Source organism: Alligator sinensis, unplaced genomic scaffold (assembly GCF_000455745.1).
Source record: "Alligator sinensis unplaced genomic scaffold, ASM45574v1 scaffold560_1, whole genome shotgun sequence".
Lineage (NCBI taxonomy): Eukaryota > Metazoa > Chordata > Crocodylia > Alligatoridae > Alligator > Alligator sinensis.
In genome coordinates, this window is record NW_005841837.1 from 5306340 (window position 1) to 5331915 (window position 25576).

Consider the following 25576-nt stretch of genomic DNA (forward strand, 5'->3'; position numbering starts at 1 on the left):
TTAGATGGAGTAAATCAAATTTAAGAATCTACAGTTGAGTTAGAAATATAACTGAGTTTTATTGAGATTAATTCAACTGAATGTAATGGAAACATCATGTTCAGGCAATATATTTTGCTTTACAGCTCCCAGCAGATTATCAACTTAAAATTTTACAGATGGCCGAGACCCAGGAAAACATCTTTGTTCAGGAAAGGGCTTATTCTTATGCTTAAGTGCTTTCCTGAATCACAGACCTCAGCTTTCCAATTGTACCCTAAATGCAGGACACTTCTGATTATCAAAGTTGAACACATTTTAAAATAAGGGTCATCAAAGAGTTAAGTTGCTAAATCTTTCATTAATGGCATCAATTGTATGATTAATAAAGGGGAATCCATAGATTTTTTAATATTCTAAATCTATTGCCATTACCTGGTATGAGAAAGCTAGATAAAAAGTATCCTAGATGAGTTCTGCATTCATGTTACATTAGCTTCAATGGAAAACCATGCTCAGAGTAGTTAACGATGGTTCACTGTCAAACCAGAAGGATAATTTAGGTTAGGTTCTACAGGTGTCTATCTTCGGGCTAGTACTAGTCCAATAGTTTCATTAATGAGTTGAATAACAGAACAGAAACTGCACTTCTTTAACCAGAAGATGTATCAAGCTAGGCTGAGTTGCAAGCACTTTGGAAGACATCATATCAAAATGATCACAGCAAATTGGAGAAATGGTCTGAAACAAAGAAGATGAAATTTAATAGGGATGGGTACAACATGTTATGCTTAGTTAGGAATAACTTAACTTTACAAAGAGAAGGTAAGGAATGATGAACTATGGAGCAGTATTGCAGAAAAGTATTTGGGGGTTGAAATGTGTCAAGCTAAACACAAGTTAAGAATATCATGTTGTTGCTTAAAAAAACACAAATGTCATACTGGTAAGTATAAATGGGATGGTTGCATGTGAGACAACTGAAGACACTGTTTGGTATTGGTAAGACATTGGCTAGAGAACTGTATCCAGTTTTGGGCACCTCACTTCAACAAAGATGTAGATCAATTGAAGAGAGTTTAGAAGAAAAACAAGAATGATCAGAGATCCAGGAAGCATGACCCAGGAGGAATGGCTGGAAAAATAGGATTCGCTGAGTCCAGAGAATGTTATCATACCTTCCGTTAGTCTTCATCATCAGTGTACACATGTGTCCAGGTTCTGGGGGCGTAGGGGCAGTAGCAACTTCTGGGATCCAGTGCTTCCCCCTCCCACTGGGATTGGTTTCTGGGGCCTAGCACCGCTCACTTCTGTCCCCAATACACTAGGATTGGATCCTGGGGACCTAGTGCTGCCCCCGCTTGGCCCTGCATGCTGGTATTAGACACTGGATCCAACATGTAGGGCCTGGGGATCCCCATAGCTCTGGAGATTTGGCAGAAGGGGGGTGGTGCCACCCCAATGGAGTCCTGCAGGCTAGATGAAATGGTGTCTTAAACTAGATCTGGCCCATGGGCCAGAGGTTGAGTACCCCTACTATGTAAATTTGCACAAGCCATTCAGATCCTGGGTCCTGTTAGCCTATTTGCAAAATATGGTTAACACCACTTCTGTATCTCACAAAAGCATTTCAGGAATAAATATGTTCAAGACTGAGGCCTTCAGATGTTATGGGAATAGGATTTCATGTAAATACTCAGGATTAGAGCTGATTAGGATTTTTTTCAAAGGAATGATTTTTCTTATTGTTGTTGTGTCATCTTGGCATTTACCAGCAACAACAGAGTTCTTTATAGAAACACTTAGGTTGTATTGTAACTTTCATAATGAACGTTTCTTAGATCCAGCAATAAGGGGGCTGGAGGAGCAAAAGAAATTGACATCTTTGGGATATTTCCATGGCTGTGGCACTCACTTGGGTGAGATCAATGACCTCAATTCAAGTACTAGCTCTTGTTTTTGAGAAAATATCAGATTTTCAATTGTGTCCAGATGTGCAATGAACTTGAATGCTGAACTCTCAAACTCGCACTTTTATATATATATTTTAAAAACCCTTATGTTCCAGAAAGCCTGATCAAGTATGTGTAGAATGTACCTGTAGAATTTACATTTGATATATGGGTTTTCCTATTCATGTGAAATATTTATTAGAGTTGGCAAGCCAGTCAATAGACTGCATATTTTTTGAGCAGTCAAAGATTATAGCATTTTTACCAACAAAACAAACCCCCCCAACCTGCATTTTTTCTGTAGTTTTCTTGATAGAAGTATGATTTTTAAATTTTTAATGCATTTCTTAAAGGAAAAAAATATGCTTTTTCTGTGTATTATTTGGACCTGTTAGCAATTTTAACAATTTTTGACTGAAATTTGACCGGTCAATTGACCAAACTTTATTTGACTGGTCAAACACCCAACTTTAGTGTTTTTATATTCCTACTTAAGGTATAAAATGAGCACTTCAAGACCACTGTAAAATATTGTTCTATCCTTCCTGTTAGGGTGACAGTATTTGGATCTTGGGGAACATTGAATTTGCAGCTGAATATGAGGCTATAGCTTGTGGCCCAGCAAAGCTGCTAACCACAAAGCAGAATAATATATTAAAAGTAACATTGCAAGATGTTTAGGCAAGCATTTTCCTAATAATGTAGTAGTGTGTAGGACATATGACATATTGTGTAAAAAGCACAAGATGTAGCCCACCAGCTATCATTAGGAGATAAGCAGAAGCAAGACCTTGGAGACAGGGAAGAAATCAGCAAGAAACCACAAGTGACTGAAAGAAGCTGAGGTCATGGTTTTAGGCATGTGCTCATAGCAAAAAGTTATGTAAATAAATGAAATGCATAGGCAATTCCATGCTAATGAAACAAACAGTAGACAGAGGCAAAGCTTGAGATAGGAGGGAATATGGGTGGAACAAAGGAGGGACAAAGGTGGAGTAAATGTTAATGAACGTGAACCAAGGTGTATAAATATGGAAAGAACTAATGTTCGTAGTTGCTCCCCAGTTTTTTGGGAGTTCTCCTGAAGCTGTCTCCATTTTGAATAAAGCTGTTGCTAGCAATGTGTGCTAGTGTTCCCTCTCTGAGCAATTGGATCGTTGTCTCCCTAGTCATTGGGCACCACAAGGAGTCGGGATCTAGAAATTACCAAGATTACACAGGATTTGAATCCATCTACTTGACTTCTCTGAGCCTACTGCTTTCACCACTAGCTTATCTTCCATCTCCAGTGATCCTAAAACAGTTTACAGTTTACACGATTGTGATAATTATGTGGTTGTGTTGTTTCTTTTGATTGTTCCCATAGAAAGTGGGTTTTTTGTTTGTTTGTCTGTTTGTTTTTTGGATGGGTTTTATTCTCATAGGGAAGGGGTTAATAGCTGGCTTACAGAGGAGCTGGGCATGGTGAGGTTAATTGCACTCCTATCTCTGGATGGTGCTAAAAGAGCCCCTTTCCTGGGAAGTCAAGCTCTTTCTAGAAGCTGGGGGTATGAGCTATAAGTAGGAGAGCTGGAGAGTGCACATATGTGTGAAGGCTCTGAAACATGTCAGTTTTAGGCAGCTCCTTGAGATCTTAACCCCTGGATTGTCCACACATTACCACACAAAACTAGGTTTAAGCATTCTTTAGATGGCTTAAAATTACACCACTTCAGGGTAGATTTATCTCTGGTCTGTGTTACCCAGATCATGTTAAACTAAGGGCCATATTGCTTGATAATTTTTGGTAGCTCCTAGAGCTCTTAACCCCCAGACTGTTGCACATTAACACCTTAAAGTGGTTTTAAGCACTCAAGAGGCTCAAGGTTATGTCATGACAGGGCAGGATTATCTCTGATCTACACTACCCAGCTTCTTCTAGGTCTGCCGCCCTGCTCCCCTGCCTGTGAGCCGGTGTGGCTGGGGACAGAGGAGCCATGCAGGAATCTCCTAATGGCTGCTCACTCAACGCTGCCCCAGCAATGCACCTCCTGCATGTGAGGCTGCACTGAAGGAAGCGGCGCAGGGCTCTGTCACTCAGAGCGGCAGCAGGTGCAGGAGGCATGATGGGAGTGCAAGGACATCCTGGTGCAGCCCCGCTGTTCCCAGCCATGCTGGGTCTTGCCTGCAGGGCTACAGCAGCCCCATGGGAGGGAAGCAGGGAGGGAGCTAAGCCCACAGCCTGCCCCCCAATACAGCTCTGGAGGCATGGGTTCCCCTTGCCTCCTTAGACTTAACAACACTGAGTTCCCAGCTGGCTCCACATCTCCCTGCTCCCAGCTGGTGCCTCCATGTGTGGCTTCCCTTAAGGGCTGCTAGAGCTGCTTCAGTCTTACCTGCCCCCATCTTGGCACTCCATGGCCGTGAGTGGGGAGATGTGGAGCCAGCCGGGCACTCCATGTATTTCCCAACACCTCCCTGCTCATGGCTGGAGTGCCCGGCAGGCTTCACATCTGATGATGTCATCACCCAGATCAGGCCTTCCATTCCCCTCCCTGGCACCCTCTACTTGCCTCCCCCTCTCCCCCTCTCCCATAGCTTCTGGCTTACTTAGCACTGTCATGGAAGAGCAGGCAGGGAAGGGGAACCTGCCCACCTGGGCACTGCTGTCACTACGGCTTCTTTCTGGACTGGGCAGGCAGCCACAAATAAGCCAGGCTATGCAGATAAGCTGGGAGGAGGCCATAGGCTCACAACACCAATGAACTGCTGCTACCTTTGGGGTGTTGTGAGATGCTTATCCAGTGCCCTTGGCAGATGAGGTGAAAAGATAAAGACAAGTTATCTCATAAAAATTACTATGAGCTCTTCATTATCCATTACTATAGAAAGGAGCACAGGTTTTAGGTCTTAACTTAAAGTACCATATCTGTACGTACATATATTATTATTTTGTTTAGTATATTCCATATGATTGAAAATGGAATGAAGGAAAGGTGCTTAGATAGCTCTTTAAATGCAAAGAGAACAGATTTCAAATTAATTAATGCAGTATAACATTAATCAAGTCTTCTTGAGAAGGTTTAATTTAACAAGAAAGTCTAATAGATTTTTGTTGTAGTTTTTAAATTAAGGCAATTTATATCAGATGTCTTTAACAGACAAGAATATTGCACACAATAAAATTAGCTCTTGAATCATCTTTTACTCTAGAGATTTGTTTTTAAACCACAGTGCATGAATATTAAAATCTGTCAGGGAATATCCAGGAATCGTGTGTAACAGTTAAAATCCTGATCGTTATTAGAATTATAATGATCAGGTGAAGATAAAGCTTTTTTTTTAATATAAAGGTTTATATTTAAAACAAGTGTCCTGATTTTCGAAAAATGTTGAGCATTGCCAGCACATCCCATTGATGGCAATGGGAACTAATAGGAGTCTTCTCTTGAAATGTGGGACTCTTAAGTACTTAAACATGGTTTTAGGAGCTTTTTTTTAATGGCCCCGTAATTGTTCCTTAAATGTCGATCCTCATCAAATAACTGCCCATAGAAACTGTGCATAGTTTTGGATAATCCATTATATCCTCACTAAATTAGCTGAGAATTGAATTCAGCATTACAGTTCTCAGGTCCTGGCATGCGCAGCTGTAAACTTTAAATTACAGCAAATCCCGGGACGTCATTCTCCCCCTGTACTCGGCCTTAGTGAGGCCGCAGCTGGAGTACTGCGTCCAGTTTTGGGCTCCACAATTCAAAAAGGATGTGGAGAAGCTTGAGAGAGTCCAGAGAAGAGCCATGTGCATGATCAGAGGTCAGGGAAGCAGACCCTACGATGACAGGCTGAGAGCCCTGGAGCTCTTTAGCCTGAAAAAGCGCAGGCTCAGGGGTGATCTGATGGCCACCTACAAGTTTATCAGGGGTGACCACCAGCATCTGGGGGAACATTTGTTCACCAGAGCGCCCCAAGGGATGATGAGGTCGAATGGTCACAAACTACTTCAAGATCGTTTCAGGCTGGACATAAGGAAGAATTTCTTTACTGTCCGAGCCCCCAAGGCCTGGAACAGCCTGCCACCGGAGGTGGTTCAAGCACCTACATTGAACACCTTAAAGAGCAAACTGGATGCTTATCTTGCTAGGATCTTATGACCCCAGCTGACTTCCTTCCCTTTGGGCAGGGGGCTGGACTCGATGATCTTCCGAGGTCCCTTCCAGCCCTGATGTCTATGAAATCTAAGAAAATTGTGGCTCCTAACCTCAGTGCACTTTCTTAAGTCCTGCAATGCCGGTAGAGCAAACTGGAAGAATGTACATAGTAGCCGTGTCCAGACGTGTGTGGATATTTGGTTCTTGCGGACAACTAGCAGCAGTGCACTTTGTGCACTGCTGCTAGTTGTCCCCAGGGAATGACCATGCCATGCTCACTCTGGTGTGTGGCAAGTTACCCCAGGTGGGGTAGATGAGGCTAAGGCCAGTGCTGGGCTGGCACCAGCAGCCTTACCTGGGGTCCTGGGGGTCTCCTGAGGCTGTAGCAGTGGTGATCCTGCTGTACAGAGCCTGGACAGCAGTGGAGTGTGGCTCCAGCTGGCCAGGCTCTGGCTTTAGGTGGTGCATGGTGCCACCGTGTACACCACTCTGCTTTTTTTTTCCTGTGGGTTTTTTTTTGAGCCCTGGATATCCTGGATATCTGAGCTGCTCCCTTGCAGCATGGAGAACAATGTAATGTGTAGTATGTGGCACCACAAACATGTCTGCAGTGCCACATATCACATAGCTGCACTCTTCTGGACACAGCCATACAATATGTGAATTTGTCTGTGAATAGTCCAGCACTGATTGTGTGGCTTTCCTTCCAGATTATTGTAGGGAATGTGCTAATCATTTTTTTCTCAAACTATTCTCTTTGTCTTTTGTTCATATGTCAAGGAAAGAAAGCACAATGCACACAGTTTGTAGAACTGCAAATTAACCTCTTTCAAAATCTGAGCACAAGTATATGAAGAGGAGCTGCAGCCATGAATGTAACAAATGATGTACTGAAATCCTACATTAAATATTAGCATCAATCCACAATAGCCTCATCCCAAGACTGTACAGATGGTGATTTGCTATGTACTTGACTTTTAGTGTCATAATTTTATGTAGTACTACTTGTCTTCTCCCAAACATGAACTCAAGCTGCAGAAAATTCTGGTTTTGCCCTTTATCTTGCATAACAATGTCTCATTCTGAAGTAAGCTTCCAAGCATGCAGAGTATAAGGCTCTATGAGATTACACTCAAATTTACTCCTTCTAACTTGCAGATAGAGTTAGAGTTGTCTGTCACGTGGTACTCCTTTGTAACTCAACTGAGAATTTAAGGAAGCCTACGGGTTGTTCAGGTTGCATGCCAGACCTCTGCTTTCCTCTGCATTCACAATGTCTTCTTTTTTACATCACTCTACACCAGTTCTGAGGAGCTTAGCCTTGTTAGACATGGTCCCCATTGCCCCACCAGAAGAAGTCCATTTTAATTTTGTTTTGGCTATATTAACTTCATAGGAATATGTGAGCATATCATTTAGATGACGGGTGTCAAAGTTGTTTGGCCTTTTGGGCTGGATCAAGACTGCACTGTTTCCCATGGGTTGAGTGACCCATAAACAGCAATGTTAATCCATGTGGCTGCTGGAGTCCCTGCCTCAGCACTACTCTGGAAACCAGGTTGTTAAAGCTGTTGCTGCTTACTTCCCCCCCCGCCCAGCTGCTTATCTGTAGTCACCAGAGGTGACCAAACCCCCAAACTTATCAGTAAGCGGGAGGTGAATGGATTTAACTCCCTGGGTTCTGGAGCTATGCTTTAATATCTGAGATTAACATTGCTGCTGCTGGGGCTCCACATAAATCTATCCCTTCAGCTGTTGCTGTTATGATTCAGTTTAGACCATACTGGAAGGACACCAGATTTCTCTGATAGGACAGAGGTGAGAAGATACTCCTATCTACTCTTATTGGCTAAATACAGACAGTCTAAAAAGCCCAAAAATAAATCAGTTCAATCTGCAGGTTAGCCTAGGTTGCATAGATTGAACTGATAAGCAAATGAATAGACATTCACTTTTGATTCCAGAAATGCAGCCACATGCCTGCAGTTGCCCAACTCAGAAGCTGGGGAGCACTAGAGCATGCATCCCTGAATGGCTGGAGCAGACAGCTTCAAACAAGGCTAGCCTACCTACCCTGCAAGGGCAGTTTATAGAGCAGGTGCAAAGCATCTTGGGATGCTGGGGGACTATGAGTTACCTTGAAACTGGAGGGGATCTGGAACAGAAATTCAATAACTTGATTAAACCTAAATCAGTTAAGTCTGATACTGCATCTGTCCAGGTTTATCTTAAACTAGTTTTGACCTTTTGAAAGTGGTTTATGTACACTGAATTTCTGGGGCACATCCAAATGAGCATGTACATATGTTATACAATGCTGCAGACCCATCTGTGGCACTGCAAATTGCAGGCACCGCAAATGTAGTCATTTGCTGTGCTGCTAATTTGCAGAGATTGTAAAAAAAAAAAAAAAAATTTGCCTGAAAAAAATACAATGGATTCAATTGCAAGAATGGACCTTGCTATTTTATGTGGGTATCTTACCACTTAATGTGAAATTAATATAGCCTCTGCAATTATATAAATATTCTAATTTGTAAGGACAAATCTTCTAAGTCAATAACTGTCACTGGTTTTAAAAAGATATGTTGTAATGAAAAAAAGTCAGATTTTTCCAGAAAGTTATTATGGACAGACATGCATTTGAACCTGTACTTTAAAGAAGCTTTACTGAGAGTGCTGGAACAAACCATCCCAATGTGCAGGAAGACTAGCAAATATGGCATGCAACTAGCTTAGCTTAGCAGGGAACTCTTCACTAATCTAAATCACAAAAAGGAAGTGTATAAAAAGTGGAAACTTGGACAAACAACTACAGAGGATTGTGAAAATATTGCTTGGGCATGCAGGGATGGAGTCAAGAAGGCAAAGCACAACTGGAGTTGTGGCTAGCAAGGGACATGAAGGGTAACAAGAAGGACTTTTACAAGTATGTCAGTAACAAGAGGAGGATCAGGGAAAGTGTGGGTCCCTTACTGAATGGGGGAGGCAACTTCGTGACAGAGGATACAGAAAAGGCTTTCAATGCCTTTTTCACCTCAATCTTCAAAGGCAAGATTAGCTCCCAGATTACTGCACCTGGCAACACAGTTTGGGGAGGAGGTGAGCAGCCAACTGTGGTGAAAGAAAAGGTTAGGACAGGGGTAGGCAAAATAGGGCCCATGGTTCAGATCTGGCCCACCAAGTGATTTCATCTGGCCCACAGGTGCCCACCGGCTAATTGTACCCCACCCAGCCCTTCTACCAACAAGAGTGGGAGTGAAGTGCCCACACATACCCCTCTTCCTCCCCTGCAGCATGCCTTATTGTGCCTTGCTCCCACACTTGTGCACGGAAAGACCCAGCCCAGCCAGCGTTCAGCTTTTGGGCAGAGCTGCTGCTGTCACTACTGCAGCCTCCAGGGGCTCAGCTTCCCCAGCATCCAAGTCTATCCAGGCACCAGGTAGGGAAGTGGCAGGGGCAGAGTCAGGGGGGGAGTTGCAGCTCGCCATCATCCAAGTCACTGATGAATACATTGAATAGCACCATTCCAAGGACCGAGCCTTGCGGGACTCCACTGCCCACATCTTTCCAGGTTGATATCAACCCATCTACCATCACTCTCTGGGTGTTACCCCTAAGCCAATTTGCCACCCACCTGACCATGTAATCATCTACATCATAGCCTGTCAATTTATTTATGAGAACAGAATGAGATACTGTATTGAAGGCCTTCTTAAAGTCTAGGTAGATGACATCTACCTTGACTCCTGCATCTAAGCATTTTGTGACCTGGTCATAAAAAGAAACAAGATTAGTCAGGCAGGATCTACCTGCAATTAATCTGTGCTGGTTTCCATTCACCATTATTTCCCCTGCTGGGCTCCCACAAATGTGATCTTAAATGATTTTTTTCCAGAGTTTTCCCAAGGGTAGAGGTAAGACTAACTGGCTTATAGTTTCCTGGTTCCTCCATCATCCCCTTCTTGAAAATAGGGACCACACTGGCCCTTTTCCATTGGCCCTGGGACCTGACCAGAGCACCATGAGTTCTTGAACAGCCATGCCAGCAGCTCTGCTATAACACTGGCCAATTCCTTCATCCCCCTTGGATGAAGTTCATCTGGGCCCGCTGATTTGAACCCATCCAGCCCCTCCAAGTGCCTCTTCACTAAGTCTGTGCTAACAGTTGGTGGACTAGTGCCCCTCCTGTGTCCATCTGTGATTCAACTGGGAGATTTGTCTTGGTCTGTGTCTAGGAATACAGATGCAAATAACTCATTGAAGAACTCAGGAAGAGCTCAGGTTTGACCCCCCTCTCTGTCACCAATTGCCCTAGTTTGTCCTGTAGGGGTCCTATGCTATCCTGCACCTTCCTTTGCTCCCTATATACCTGAAGAAGGACTTTTTGTTGTCCTTAATTTTTGTCACCAGCCTAAATTCTAATCCTGCTTTGGCCTTCCTAACTGATTTCCTGCAAGTGTGAGCCAGGGAGGTATATGCCTCCTTGGTAGCTACCCCCTGTTTCCACAGCCTGTATACCTCTTTCTTTGTCCTTAGGCTTTCCTGGACTTCCCTGTTCAGCCAAGAGGGCCTCTTGGCCCCTTTGCCCCATTTATGCACAATGGGATTGTCTCCTTCTGCACCCATAGGATTGGTCCCTTGAGGAACAACCACCCTTCCTGGACTCCCATTTTGCCAATGCACTTGAGCTTTAATGCCTCACTACCTAATCTCCTGAGCACACTGAAGCTAGCCTTCCTGAAGTCTAGCACTTCAGCCCTGCTGGTTAGTTTACCCACTCTCGGCCGTATAGTGAATTCAATCAATCAATGGTCACTATCCCCTAGGTTACCTTGTACCTGCGGATTCCCCACCAGGTCATCCCCTGTGGTTAACACCAAGTCCAGCAAGGCATTTCCCCTACTGGGATCGTATACCTCCTGCATTAGCTGGAGGCACTGTATGTAGGTTAAGAACCTATGTGAGCAGTTAGATTTGGCTAGATGCTCCTCCCAGCAAATTTAAGGGTAGTTTAGATCTCCCATGACAACTACAGGGTAGTTTAGGACACCTATGAGTCTACTGATGGCTAAGAAGGCCAATCCAGAACCAGAGACACTATGGCAAATGCCACAGGTGGTGGTTAAAGGAAGGATTGGACAACGGATTTCTCAGTCTTGCTTCCTTTCCTTCCATTTCTGTCATTTTTCTGACTCCAGGACAAGATGTCTTTCCTCAAAATAAGATGCATGTTCTCTCATAAGGTATGACCATGTAGCCTGTCCTGGGCTAGTTTTTTCCCAATCTGTGGTGTCTATTCCACACTCCTTAATGTTCATTTTGAGGGTGTCCTTGCATATCCACTGGCCCCCATGTGTCCTTTGTCCTTGACTGAGTTTGAAGTACAGCAGTTATTTTGGTAAATGTATTTCAGAAATGTACACAGTACTCTGTCCACTGCAGCTGATGTTGAATAATCAACACCTCCATCCTGGCGGTGTGTGTGTCAGTGAGGACACTGGCATTTTTGTAATTATCCTCCAACTTAATACCCAGGATCTTCTGGAAGTAGTACCGGTGATGTTGTTCCAGGGTTTTCAGGTGGTCCCTGTAGGTCACCCAAGCTTCACAGACATAGAGGAGTTGGGATTATCACAGCCTTATATAGCAGGAGCTTTGCTTAAGTTCTGATGTTGTGATCATTGAACACATGATGATTCAGTCATCTGAAGGCAAATCTGGCACATCAGATCTTATACTGGATCTCCTCATTGATGTTGGCCTTCTTTGAGAGATGGCTGTCGAGGTATGTAAGTGTTTAACATTCTTCAGCTCCTGACTGTCAATGAGGGTCTTTGCTGGAGGAGCTGACCGGCCTGAAGCAGGCTGGTGAAACACCTTCATTTTTCCAATGTTAAAGGTCAGTCCCAGACACTGGTATGCTTGATAGAATCGGTTAAAGGTCATCTGTAGTTCCTCCTCAGTGCGTGCAATGACAGCACAATCATTGGCGTAGTGAAGTTCCACAATGGAGGCCAAAGTAATTGGTTTTAGCACAGAGGCAGAAGAGATTGAAAAAGTTTCCATCCATCCTGTACTTGATGTCAATGCCATGTGGCAGACAGTCATGAATAAGCATCTTGATGACCACAAGAATGATGGAAATCAGAACTGGTGTGATGAAGCAGCTTTGCTTGATCCCAGTTTGAATGGCAAAGGGCTCCATAGCAGAACCACTGCATAGGATGGAGGCAGCCATCTGGTCATGAAGGAGCCTTAGGATGGTGATAAATTTCACTGGGCAGGCAAACTGCAATAAGATCCACCATAGACCCTCACAGCTGACAGAGTAGAAGGCTTTGGTCAAAAATAAAGGCCATCTGAAGTTCCTAGTAGTGTTCTCAGCATTTCCCTGGACCTGATGGGCTGCAAAAATCATGGTGCCTCTCAGTGGTCTGAAGCCACATATTATTGACAAGCTGCAAAATCCTATTGCTGAATGAGATGATGTACTTACCTTGAAAAATTGAATGCTTTTTTCTTCCCTATTTTATATGCATATCCTAGTAGCATTGATATGTAAGCATTTTCATTTACAAAAATGCATTCTTTGCAAAGAAAATTTAGATGTTCTATGCTGCATGTGTTCTATGTGCAGATGTTCTATGCTGCATTCTTGCAGGAAAGGATAGGCAGCTAAATGACCATGTCAAAACAAAAGTAGTACCAGATTCACTTTCCCCTAGGCCCATTCACCTCAAGGCAGCATAAACTTCAAAGTTTGGCAGTGGCTCTTATAAATGCTGTAGTTATTAATGGAAATCTGACTTCCTGCATCACAATTTTCATGCTAAAGACTTCACCCTCCACAGGGCTGAATGCCCTCCAATCATACTTACTAGAAGTGGCTTCATTCTGCACAAATTTAATATTGGTGGATATTTAAAAATTTCCTTGAGTGGACCACTGACAACAATACTGTGAGGCTCTTATAAGGCACCTGAGGCATCTAGTACTGTTCCAGTTGAATTCAGAGGGATTTCCAATATTCACAATAATGGGAACAATATTTGGTGAACACTTTCTTCACACTATTGATAAAAACTGCCACCTCCCTGACCCCACCCACTAAAAAACAGGTTTTAAGTCCCATCATATATTGACAAGTCAGACAAAGCTCCAGGGATCAACAGAAAGACCACATGGCAATAGAATCCATGATAGTTGCTGTTACTTCAGTAGTTGCTGCAGCATTGTGGCAGAATAGTTAAGAGTGTCTAAATGTATGGCCTGCAAGCTGGATCTGGTCCACAGCACCATTCTGTCGAACCCACTGGGTTAACAGAAGTTAGGGGTGTGATCAGGGAGAGGAAGGGTCTGGCACAGAATTTGGGGTCCCTGGGCCCTCCTGGACCTGGCCATTGAAAGCGGAAGAGGGAGTGAGCACTATAACACATTCCCACTCACCCTGCATCCACCTGCCTTCCAGCCCCCAGATTGCTCTGTGCTAACCCCACAGATCCAGGCCAAGGCCTGGGATGAGTTCGACATCCCTGAGCTACAGCATCTTTCTGTGACGCCAGAGTTATGAAGAGTCCTATTTGGCCTCATGCCAAAGGCTGCCCCCAGCCAACCAAGTTGTAAAAGGTGCCAGATCTGTTGGGTTGGGGAGTCAATGATGCTGGATATGTTGTTAGCCTCATCACTTCTTTGTGTGTCATTGCTTTTTACAGAAACCAGCTGTTACTAACTATGCCAAACCTATGGGCTGATACTCTCACTGACTTTCCCTACTTCCATAACTATTATTCATGTTAGACTGCTGCTGCTTTCCCATGGTGTCTTGTTTAATAAAAGGTACTAAAAACTTGGCATTTGTCAGGTTAAGAATATTTTGTATAATGATTTTGATCATAAACCACCAGGAAGTTTGCTAAAAGCACTAAATTCATTTGTATAATGACTTTAAATATAAAATTGCTTGATTGTATTGATTGTTTTAAAACCCTTTTTTTTTTTTTGCCTGAAGAAAATGTGATTTCAGTCATTACTGCAGAATATAAAAATAAGTACATCAAAATAGTATTTAAATTTATCACAGGCAAGGGACACAACTGACTCAACAAATCATGGTGAAGTACCCATAATAGAATGCTGTTTATTTGATGAGAGAGGCACAGAGAGTATTCATGCTGTTCTATCACTAGAGCATGATATGTGCTTATTAACATGATCTAGGGTTACTGACATCTTGTGCTGAGTGAACCGCTAGTACCCAGAAATTCCCAGATATGACATTTTTTCCACAAGACATTTGCAAAGTTGAAAATATTGGAGTCACTTGGCATATACACATTAGAATTCCATTGGCTTCAGTGGAACAACACTAATTAGCAATACTTAAAAATCTGGTCCAACATATTTAAATTAATCACGCTTTTATAAGTCAACTGCCTTCTTTTGTGTATGGCCTGGACTTGAGATTAAAGGCTTTGTCTCAAGAAGGTATTAATGTGTGCTTAAGTGCTTTTCTCTGTTGGCAGCATAAGCACTAGAAAGCTGGCTATACTTAATTTATATTTTATTGGGTTGCATTTTAATTGTATATATTCAACAGAAAAGCCATAAATCTATTTGGTGTCTCTTCCCAAAACCCTCTAAGTAAACTACATAATTCAGTTCCCAGAGAAGTGATGCATCTCTTGATAAACATTTTAAATATTGAAGTTCTGACTGGATATTTTGGAGCCATGACTTTCTGTCCTCCACAAAACAATACACCTGTCTCTGCCACTGTTGGCAATATTGATTTTTTTCTTTGCTTTTCTTTTTTTAAACTTTCATTTCCAACAGCTTTATATACATAGCTTCAAGGAAGGGGCAAAGTTTTACCCAGATTCCTCAGAGTGGGTCAGATGTCCTATTTCAAAACATTGCTAACGCTTATCTGGAAATGTCTTGTATGACCTTGTAAATTGCATCCTGGATGTCACATTCCATTTTTAAAGATGATTTCTGTCACGGATAGTCTAGTAAAAGCATCTGATGTAAAGATGGAGGGGAGGAGGAAGAAAAGGTAAGAGGAGATGATTAAATCCCAAATGTAACACTTTAATTCGACATCTGAAAATATTTGGGCCAGCACAGGGGTATCTAACTCATCCAGCCCCGTGGAGTAAATCACTAGTATGGGGCTAGCCCTCAGTCCAGATCAGGCCATGGACCCTCTCCACTCTCCTCTCTCCCTTCTTCAGCATACCGCATCTGATATGTGTTCCAGCCAGCCTTAGACATGTATCCTGGAGCAGCCAGAATAGCACCACACAGCACACAGCACCTGTCCAGTCAGACTGTGCACGCAGTGCCCACTCTGGGAACTGCACCACGCATGATGTCCACTCCAGTCCAGTGCAGCATATGACAGGTCCCATGTGGATCTGTTCAGACTCACGGGCCACTCCCCATCTGGCCCACAGACCATATGTTTGACATCCCTGGGTTATCGTGCTACACAAAGGTTCCCCCTGAAGCACCATGCAGTGTGAACTCAGCCAGACTGAGAAATTAGGACATTTTTTAATCATTAGGATTCACAGATTCACAGAAGTTTTGGGCTGGAAGGCACCTCATGAGATCATCGAATCCAGCCCCCCTACTCTGGGCAGAAATGACTGCTGGGGCCAAATAACCCAAGCAAGGTGTGCATCTCATCTCCTTTTGAGGACCTCCAAGGTAGGTGTTTGCACTACCCCCACTGAGAGTCTATTCCAGAGTCTGGTCACATGAATTGATGATTAAAAAAAAAAAAGACTGCAGTTGCCTTTGCATGCTTAAATGATGTAATATACCTGATCTGCAGCAGCATGTTGTTCTTGTCAAAAGGGAAATCAAGTGTTACCTCTCTTCAGTTCATTGTGGAGAACTGAAACTGAATATATTGCTGAAAGAAACTGAAAGAAAGGTAGGCAATTAATTTTCACTCATAATGAGATGCTTGGATGTTTGCTTGCAGTCATTAATATAGATACCACTTTCATTGGTTGTACCTGGGTTCTTATACTATATCCATCACTTGTAGCATTTCCTACCACAGACACTGTTATGTGCTCCTTTGCTAGGTGGGGGCTATCAATGCACAGTAGCTTGATTTGGGAAATGATGTATGTGTGTAGTATTTTCTCACTGTTGTACCAGTCTATTAGTACTAGTTTAATTATATATACTTCCTGAAAGAAAAATACTAACTGCCTTATTCTCATTGCTCAAAGGCCAGTTGCAGTCAGTAGTGGCAAAAGAATAGCAACATATCAGCTGTTTGATACCTGTCCCTTGCAATTTGAGGAAATCAACATTAAAATAGGTCTATACCATAATTCCTTTTCCAAAGAATGAACAAAGAAAGCATAATGCTGCAGCACAGTAAACTGCCAATAATGGATTTGGAAAGAGGTGATGAAATCTGTCCCATCAATAATCAAAGGAAGCACTGCATTGAAAGCAAGGGGTTTATCAGTATTAGTTGTTAGCAATTCACATTCAGTTCAGCGAATAAAGAATAACTAATAAATTCTCACCATGCCCCTCTGATAAGTGATTTGCTTAAGGCAGCCTGGCAAGTCAATTAACATGACCACAGTAACTCACTATTTTCATTATATAACTAAGAATTGGACTAATAACTGGTGCAAGAGTTCATGCTTGCTACAAGGGAACTCATTAACAAAGATTCCATTGACTTCCAGGGAGGGGAGGAACAAGATTTCACCCAAGGTCTTTTTTCAGCTGTGGGAGATTGACTATTACCTAGGCGTAAGTAATTAAAAAAAGGTATTAGTAACATGCACTATGGTACATGAGGTGTTCCTGGTTGATGTGCAGAAAAAAAATCATGTTGATTTGCATTCTGTTGCTGCCTTCTGTCATTTAGTGATCCGTGATGCTTTTAGTTAGTGGTTCTCAATCTTCTGGAACTGCAGGCCACATGAGTGGAGTGGGCCAGTCTGTGAGCTGGCTCAGCTCTGCCTGCGGCGTGATCTGACATGTAGGGCTCCTTTTAGGGCTGGAAATTCAACAGTGTGGGAGCAGTGGCAGCATTAATTGTTATGGCTCTGGAAGCCATGGCAAATAACGCTGCCACCACTCTCCTGCCACCACTCTCCTACCACCAAATTTCTCGTCCTGTGGAGAGCAAGACAGGTCAGATTCGGCTCACAGGACAGAGTTTAAACACCACTGCCTTTAGTTGTTTTAAGCTCATGTGAGCAATCCAAGAAGTTCGTTACATTGTTGCCATGTCACTAGTAGTAGCACATAGCCAAGATTCTTTTTTTACAATACAGAAGAAACCATTTACATGTGTACATGAGTCCCAGAATTAAAAAAACAAACAAACAAACAAACAAAGTGTGTACAATGCTGTTGGCAATGAAAGTTAAAAAACGTAAAGCAAAGAAAAAAAAAATCAATATTGCCAACAGTGTCAGTGGCAGGTGTATTGTTTTCTGGAGGAGAGAAAGTTCAGTCCTAAGAAGAACATAGACGGCCATGCTATGAAGGTAGCTGGGACCAGTGTTTATCCCGAATTACCCCAGTAGAGTTCAAGAAGAAACAACTAATTCAGGAAAGTCTTTAAAAAGTTGAGCCTAAAGTTCATTGCTGTTGAGCGTGGTAGCATGATGAGTAACGGGGGTTTGGATTCAGCTATAAGAAATTATGCCATCTCTTGTGTGTGCTGAAGCAGTGATGGGAAAGTGGAAGTTTATAAGGAGTTAGATTAATTGTCTGAGACAGTCCATGTAAGTGTTCTGAGGTGACTTTCTCCCCCTGAAGTTTTGTGCCTAGAGGTTGGCACAGAGGTACAGAGAAACTAATTTTAAGTGGGTACATGACTGGAAGTCAGTAAAAGTTCCACTCATAAAAGGTTAGAGTATTAATGTATTGGGGAAGAAATGCAATGTGGTTTTAAAGCTTGTGTATGGTGTATAGGGCTCTTCAGTTGAAGTAATGCAAAGACATGGTAGCTTGCTTTATGGTTTTTAACAAGGTTTTGTGTCACGTATAATGAAACAACAAAAGTATCCCTTCAGTACACATTGCCATTAAAAAGGAGCGGCTTTACCTATTGTTTCTAATGTAGTTTAGTCAGAGTGCTATCCTCTCAGACAAAATATGTTTGCCAGCTGGGCCATTAGCATTGGTCTGCTATCTTCTGAGTGTTTGGAGTTGCAGCTAAATCTTCACCATAAATTGTAATGTTTGCCTCTTAGGGCACGTCCACACATGCAAGCATGTGTGTTTGCAGGAGCTCAAATAGAAGCAGTGAAACTTTGAGACAAGGCTTTTTGCCTCAGCACACATTCCTGGACATGCACTTTGGTGTGGGGCAAATTATGCCACTGGAGGCAAAATAACCCTGCCTGCCTCCTCCGGGATCTGTAGCCAGTGGGAGCTAGAGCCTGGGGCTAGCACCTGTGCTGGCCCCATGCAGTATAAAAAGCTGCCCTGGCAAGCAGCTCAGGACTACTTGTTCTCTGCAGCTTCTGGGAACACGACCCCTTGTGCTAGCTGCACTGCTGAAGCAGCCCTGAGAGTTGCCTGCACCCTCTACCCACTGCATCAGTCTGGCAGTAGAACTGGTCCCTGGCTGTGACCTGCTACCACCTGCAACACAGATGGACACTGCATAGCCAGTAGAGGCACCTGACCCTCTGGGCCAGCTGCCAGTGGGCTGTGGCTGCGTAGTTGCCTTTGTGAGGCACTACTGCCATGTGTGCCCCTGCCCAGCCACCTGGGCAGCTATCACCCGGAAGATGTTCCCATTTAGTGGCCTGCTTTGAATTGTCAAAGCATACCCTCCTGGCCCCATGTGGCCAGGAGGTCAGCCACCTCCAGCTGGGTCCCAGGTGCCAGCCCTGAGCAGGCTCTTCTGCCTGGGTCCTGCCACTTGCCTCTCTAGCAGGAATCCTGGTGTTCCCTATTTAAAAACTGCAAAATATCTGAAAAAAAATCCCAAATTAATTCTTTAAAATACCCCAAAATCCATGTTCCTCCACAATTGAAACAAAAGATCACTCTCACTGCATATATATGTATATGTATATGTATGTGTGTGTGTGTGTGTGTGTATATATATATAAAACCAGCAAGGGGTCTGGGATAGACATTGCATAAACCAGTTTGAGCCAAATCAGTTAAGTCTGATACTACATTCAACAAGGTTTATCTCTAACCAGTTTCAGACATTTTCATACTGTTTTATGTACACTGAACATCTGCTCCAGGTTTAAACCAGTTTCTGATCACTTAAACCAGTTTATGTGTAATGTCTGTCCCTAGCCCTGGAGTACTGTGTCCAGCTTTGAGCACCAACTTTCACGAAAAATGTCAATGTATTACAAATAATCCAGAGCAGGACAACAAAAAAATAAGTAGAAAACATAGCTTATGAAGAAAGAATGGGACAAACTGGAAGTATGTAGTCTGGAAGAGAGAACATGGAGGGAGAGTTGATAAGCATTACAATAGAAAAAGTATTGAAATGTATTTAGTGTACTAGAGAGCAGTGGCAGTGGCTTCTATCACTGGAAGTTCTTAAGTGTAGGTTACACAAATATCTGTTTTTGGTGGTTAGAAAAGGATGATCCCACCTTGAACCAGGTGTAGGAGTAGATAGTTCCATAAGGTCCCTTCCAGCCCAATTTTTCTATGATTATCTATGCTTTTTCTTCCATAAGCTCAAAGTCCTTGGTAGGTAAAATATGAGAGATCCTGCATTCTCATTGGTTTAGTTGGTGTTAAGCATATTCTGCTTTTTGCAAAATTCTATCAGTAATTGACTATATTTTTTATAGATATCAAGCACTGAATAAGATTTGTGGTGTGTTATTGCAAGGATTGGATAGTATCATCAAATACTCCAGTATAGTATTTAATCTTATTTTAGCTTTTAATTGCAAAACTCATTCCAGACAGAGAATGACAGTTTACTACAACACTGGCACGTATACACTGGCCGCATCTACCTGAGACACTGACTGCACAGTTGTTGCTTGCATAACCAAGTACTAAGTGACTGAGCAGTAACTGGCATTATTACACAATCACGTCCCTACATGGCTTCTGGGTGAAGCGTATTACTACTGTAAAGTAGTGTCGCATCACAGTAGGTGCCCCGTGATGTTACTGTGCAGTACTAACAAGCTACTGCACAGTAGTTACAAGCTACTGCGCAGTAAGTGTCTCCTGTAGACATGGCCACAGAGACACACAAAGCAAAGCCTGGTAAAAACCTTCTTTTACCTAGGTATTTCTTTGGGTTTTTTTGTTTTTGTTTTTGTTTTCTTGGCATATGCATTTAATGTAGGTCCAGATCCTCAGCATATGTAAAATTATGAATTGTATGCCTCTTAACAGCCTATTCTGGGTTTCTGTCACACCTGTTCATTTACCAGCACTGCAGCTGGAAAATGAGGTTTTTGAACCAGAAAAGCACAGACTCTGCATTCATTCTATTGATTTTTCCAATCCTCAAATGCATCTAGCTATACTGTTAGAAGTTAAAAATTCTGCTTAAAAAGGATGTTAATATTAAATTATGTAGATCAAAGTTTTATTGAAACTCATTGATGATAGAATATTTATTATAGAAGAGAGAATATTATTTTTTTAAATATACTGAAGCCTTTCAAGCTTTTCTTCTACTTGCTTGACAATTTTTAAAGATGTTTTTGCACTCACCTTGAGTGAAAAACACCTTCAGTAGGTGGCATATTTTATAAAACAAGGCTGCTAAATATCAACAGACTCCTGAAGTCAGGCTTTTATAGAAAGGATATTATCGCAAAGGTTAAAACAGAATGACTTCTAAAATAATAAAAGAGATTAATAATAAGGTCTATTTATTTGCAATTCTCTTGCTATATAAGAAATGTTTAAGACAACAATAATGATGACTTGCCAAATTCTGGCTCATGTTAACATATAAATTAGAATAGGTTCCTGAATCAGGAAGACATTTTAGTATGTACTAAATGTAAAAGAAAAAAGGAGAGCATTTATGATTCCATGGGTGAAGTTGTATGTTTAGGGTATGGGGTGGGAAACTATTTCCTACCTTAACTTCTTTAAATCACAGCAGTTTGGAAGTGCTGGTTCATGAACTGCCAAGTTCATCCTTGATGAAAAAAGGTTGGGGGGGCAGAAAGCAAAAAAACAAAAAGTTAACATGTTTTCTCCTGTATGTTATTTAGCAATTTCTAGAAGAGCTTTCACTTATGCTAAAGCTTATTAAACAACATGAAGGTTGCAAAATCACATAGTCGACATTGGCACTAACATCAGACTATCAAGACAGAAGCCATTATTGTATATACATGTGATAACAAGAGGCTGGGAGGACATTCCAGAAGTGACATAAAGATGACTTAGTTATGTTAACTTTATATCGCCGCTCTTTGTTGAATTGCTTTTTTTTCATTCCCCTCTAATGGATTTGATCACATTACTCTCTTCTATCACTAGTCTCTTAGGCAATATTGCATTAAGCTGAAGTTTGACGGTGAATGAACAGAGAAACTGAAGTGCCATTTCAGTGGTGTATGAGGCACATAGCAACACGACTACAAGTTAAAAATAACCCCATTTTCATGGCAGGAGGGCAGTTTTTGCAGAAATTTAGAAAAGCAAATGTATTTTGAAGCAGCATTAGCACCGATGACATGCTTGCAGAGATAAGTACAAGAAAAAACAACTGTTTAAGAAAAACTAAAGAAGGGAGTGAGGGAGGAAAAGAAGCAATATCTTAAACTGAAGGAAAACCGTTCATTAAGGGATAAGAAAGCTAAATTATATAGAGGCATAGTATATATGGAAGAAGAACCAAAAAGCAAGCCTAAAGTCTAGTCAAGTATGTATAGTTCTGACCCCCTATCCTATCATCATTTTTTTCTGTTAGACAGTATAGATATAGAACTGTACATTTATACATACAAGACTATAATGTTGTTTTAACATATGTTCTGTGTGTGGAAGAGTGTGGTGTCTACAACTGCATTAATCAAGAAGCAGTAAAAGACTGTGTCTGAGATGTACCTTTGCTCCTTGGATTGGCACTGGTCCGCTGCTATTAATCATGCCATCACTTTAAAAGCCCGAAGCAAAGGTAGCTATCCGTTACCTAGCCATGTGCTTTGTGAGGTGGGTATTTACAGGTACAGGGCATCTGTTTGGCCTTACGGTAGAGAATCAAAGATCTAAAGTGCCTATGTGTGAAGGTCAAAAGGAAAGTCTTATTACATAGTCATCCAACTCTTCCCCCGAGCAGCTGTGTAAGATGAGATGCTGTTTAGTTTATAGAAAGATGTACTTACTGGCCAGGGAGCTTATACTCAGAGACAAACAGATGGCAGCAGGTCAGAATAGGTAGGTGGGGGAGGATTATTGATGCAGAGTATGGAGGAGACATTAATTGAAGAGGTGACTTCAAGACTTCAATAGGGGTACTTAGTAGATGAACACAGAGCAGGGCATAATGAGCATATGGGGGCAGAAGTGGAAAGAAAAGGCAAAAAATCAGTAGGGTAAAAGAAGTACGCCTTGAACAAAGAGAAGAGAGAAGAAAATTAGAAAAAAGATTTCAGCATTTTTTGGAAGGACTTCAGCATATAATGTACCAATTGGTCAGCAGTGTGAGCTCTTCTCTGTCAGAAACGATTCTGAAAACACTGATTTATTCCACACATCACTGTACAGCCATTGGGTCATAACTTTCACTGCTATCTTGGGATGAAGCTGAGTGAAAAGCTCGACATAACAACCACAAATAATCAAATAAAAAGGAATTGGCTTCTTTTGCGCTTGTGCCCCTTTCCATAATACAATAGCAAAGGCATTTGCTGTGGGGAATGTTCATGGAAACCAAACAAGAAGTAAATTCTATTAGAGAATATGCAGAACAGCAAATTTTGAGACCATAAACATGCAACCTAGGTACTGTGCACATCCAATGAAGAAGTAATGCACCCAGTCAGAATTAACTAACATATCCTAATCTGTGTATGTTTTAACTGTTCATGGAAACCTGCTTGCATATAGGTCTAGATTTGTTCACTGAAAATATTGGGTGAATGCAAGTGAATAGTAAATAAATGTAATAAAACCTAACTGTTCATAGAAAAAATTACTGAGGCAAAAAATTCATAGAGTGAGTTATTGTCTACAGATTATTTGCTCCGCTGTTGATTTGTGTCAATGACTGAGAAGTGCAAGACTCCATAATCCCTTTTATGAATTTCCTTCTTTCTGATGTCCCATAGGCTTTCATTTTGTTTTTAAATAAGTGAAACTAGCTAATGCACTGAAATTAACTGAGCTGAGCAAATGCCAAAGGATAACAAAAAGAGATTTCTTTCTAAGGTTAGTTCTAAACTCTTGTCTGCTGCTATGCAGAATATCATCAATATTACCTAGCCCTATTCTCATGTGTCTCATGCAATTATATAAAGAGTCAGGCTGATATAAAGCAAATCCTCCATTTTATGCGTGAATGGCTAGACTCAAACCTGCCTGGCAGAACTTACTCAGAAATTTTAAAGATTACGTGTCCTCACTAATAGCACTATCCATAATTTATTGATGAGTGTCCTGTGATCTTGTGAAGTGGGGAGTAGGAAGCAGTAAGTTATAGTTGGCTTGGTAGGTTTTTGGAAGGTGATGCAAGACTCAAAAGAAGAGTTTGACTGCAAAGGGTTTCTTGAGTGACACCTATCTGAAAAATCTCATGGATTTAGTTTGAGAGACTTGTTCCCCCCAAAATACCTTGCAGTTTAAAGGAAAGTATGTCAAGTTGAAAAACAGGTGATTGAGTTCTGGTCTCACCAATTGTGATGCTAACTGCTGTGCCCTTTTTTCTTAGTGTAGATTTGTATTCCTATGCTAGGAGGCTGTAATTTGCACCAAGGATATGTCTACAGAAAACAGGGTCACCTGAGTGACCTATGAGTAGATCGGTTTGGTTACTGGAAGTAGTATAAACATACAGCATGGCACTTTGGCCATGCTAACAGACTTTCTCAGCAGGGCTAAATTACATTAATGTAGTACTGCACTCTGGTTAGCTATATGGGTCCTGATACCTGTGCTAGCTCAGTCATGGTTAGCTCAGGTATCTGTGAATAGCACTTATCATTCACATAGCTATTAGGGCTGTGCGAAACAGCACCATTCCATTTCCACTTGAGTTTTGAGGTTTCAATGGAACAGCGTTTCATTTTGAATTTAATTTTGATTTGAAACTGCTGTTCCATTTCATTTAGTTGAAACAGTGATGCTGTTTCAATGCTGTTTCAAAGTTTCACGCATACAGTATAATGGGGAAGCTTGAAACAGCCTCTCGCATCCAGCAGGCAGATGGGGGTCCGCAACCCTGGGAGGGCTGCGGGGGCTATGCCAGTCCTCCTGGGGCTGTGGGGCCCCCCGATTTGCATGCCAGATGTGGGAGGGAAGATAGGTCCTGCTGCCTGAGACTAGGGATAGGAATTGAGCCCAATCACTCAGTTCCCCTCCCCAATGCTACGATCGGGCTGGGGAAAGGAACTCAGCTCAACTGGGCTGAGTGGTCTTCCCCAGCCTGATCGTAGGGCTGGGGAGGGGAACTGAGCGATTGGGCTCAATTCCCTTTCCCAGCTCCCAGGTTCCAGGTGGTAGGACCCGGCTTCCCTTCCCCTGTACTGTGATCAGCTTCTGGCGACCCTGCTGCAGGAGGCGAGGAGAGCCAGGGCTGTGCTCCAGGCTGAGCTACATGGGGTTGCAGAGCTGCTGGGAGGACAGCCCTGATTCTCCTGCCTCCCACCACCTGGCTACTGGCTGCTTCAAAACTCAAAACGTTTAAAAACTTTTGAATCATTTCAAATAGCCTCATTTTGTTTTGAGGCTGTTTCAACACCCTTTGTTTCAATTCAGTTTCACTGTTTTGAGCTGCAAATGAATCAAAACTGTTGAATTGAAACAGGTGGTGAAATTTTGCACAGCCCTAATGACTATACTTGGAGTAGAAAACAAACATCACCCAACCTAAGCAGATTTGCTGATATTCCACCACACTTGATTTGCTTTATTGGGCAACACAAACCTTGTCCTTTGTCCTGCATCAGGTCCCCTGCCCAATGTGAGACAAGAGGCAATGTGTCCTCTGGATTCCTTGTTGCTCCATATCAACACAATTTATTTTTGTTGCACTAGTGATGTGATGTGACCAAAGGTAGTTACATCTATTTGCTTGACATTTGTGCTCCCATTAAAAGGATGTTTCTACCCATAGGGATAGTTTACATGGCACAGGTTACTCTGAGGTGAGCTAAGAGGTGAATTTATAAGGTTACAGCTGCTAAGCATTAAGTATCAATTTACATAGTTATTTCAGGGCAAATGCAAGTAAGCTTGTCCCTTAATGAAAGCAGGGTAGGCTACCTCTCATTTGGTGTAGGGTACAACCAGGAAGCGACCTGCCATGGAGTGTCTAATTGGCTACAAGTTTGC

General features: G+C 42.2%; 1 long non-coding RNA gene across 1 annotated transcript; it reads right to left on the reverse strand.

Moving 5' to 3' along the window:
- Positions 1 to 458: 458 nt before the first annotated feature.
- Positions 459 to 25235, reverse strand: LOC102386881. The gene is made up of 4 exons (XR_322859.1): positions 25170 to 25235; positions 21156 to 21215; positions 15892 to 15993; positions 459 to 720 (listed from the first exon to the last, which is right to left on the reverse strand). It is a non-coding gene; the product is annotated as an uncharacterized LOC102386881 (long non-coding RNA).
- Positions 25236 to 25576: the final 341 nt, after the last annotated feature.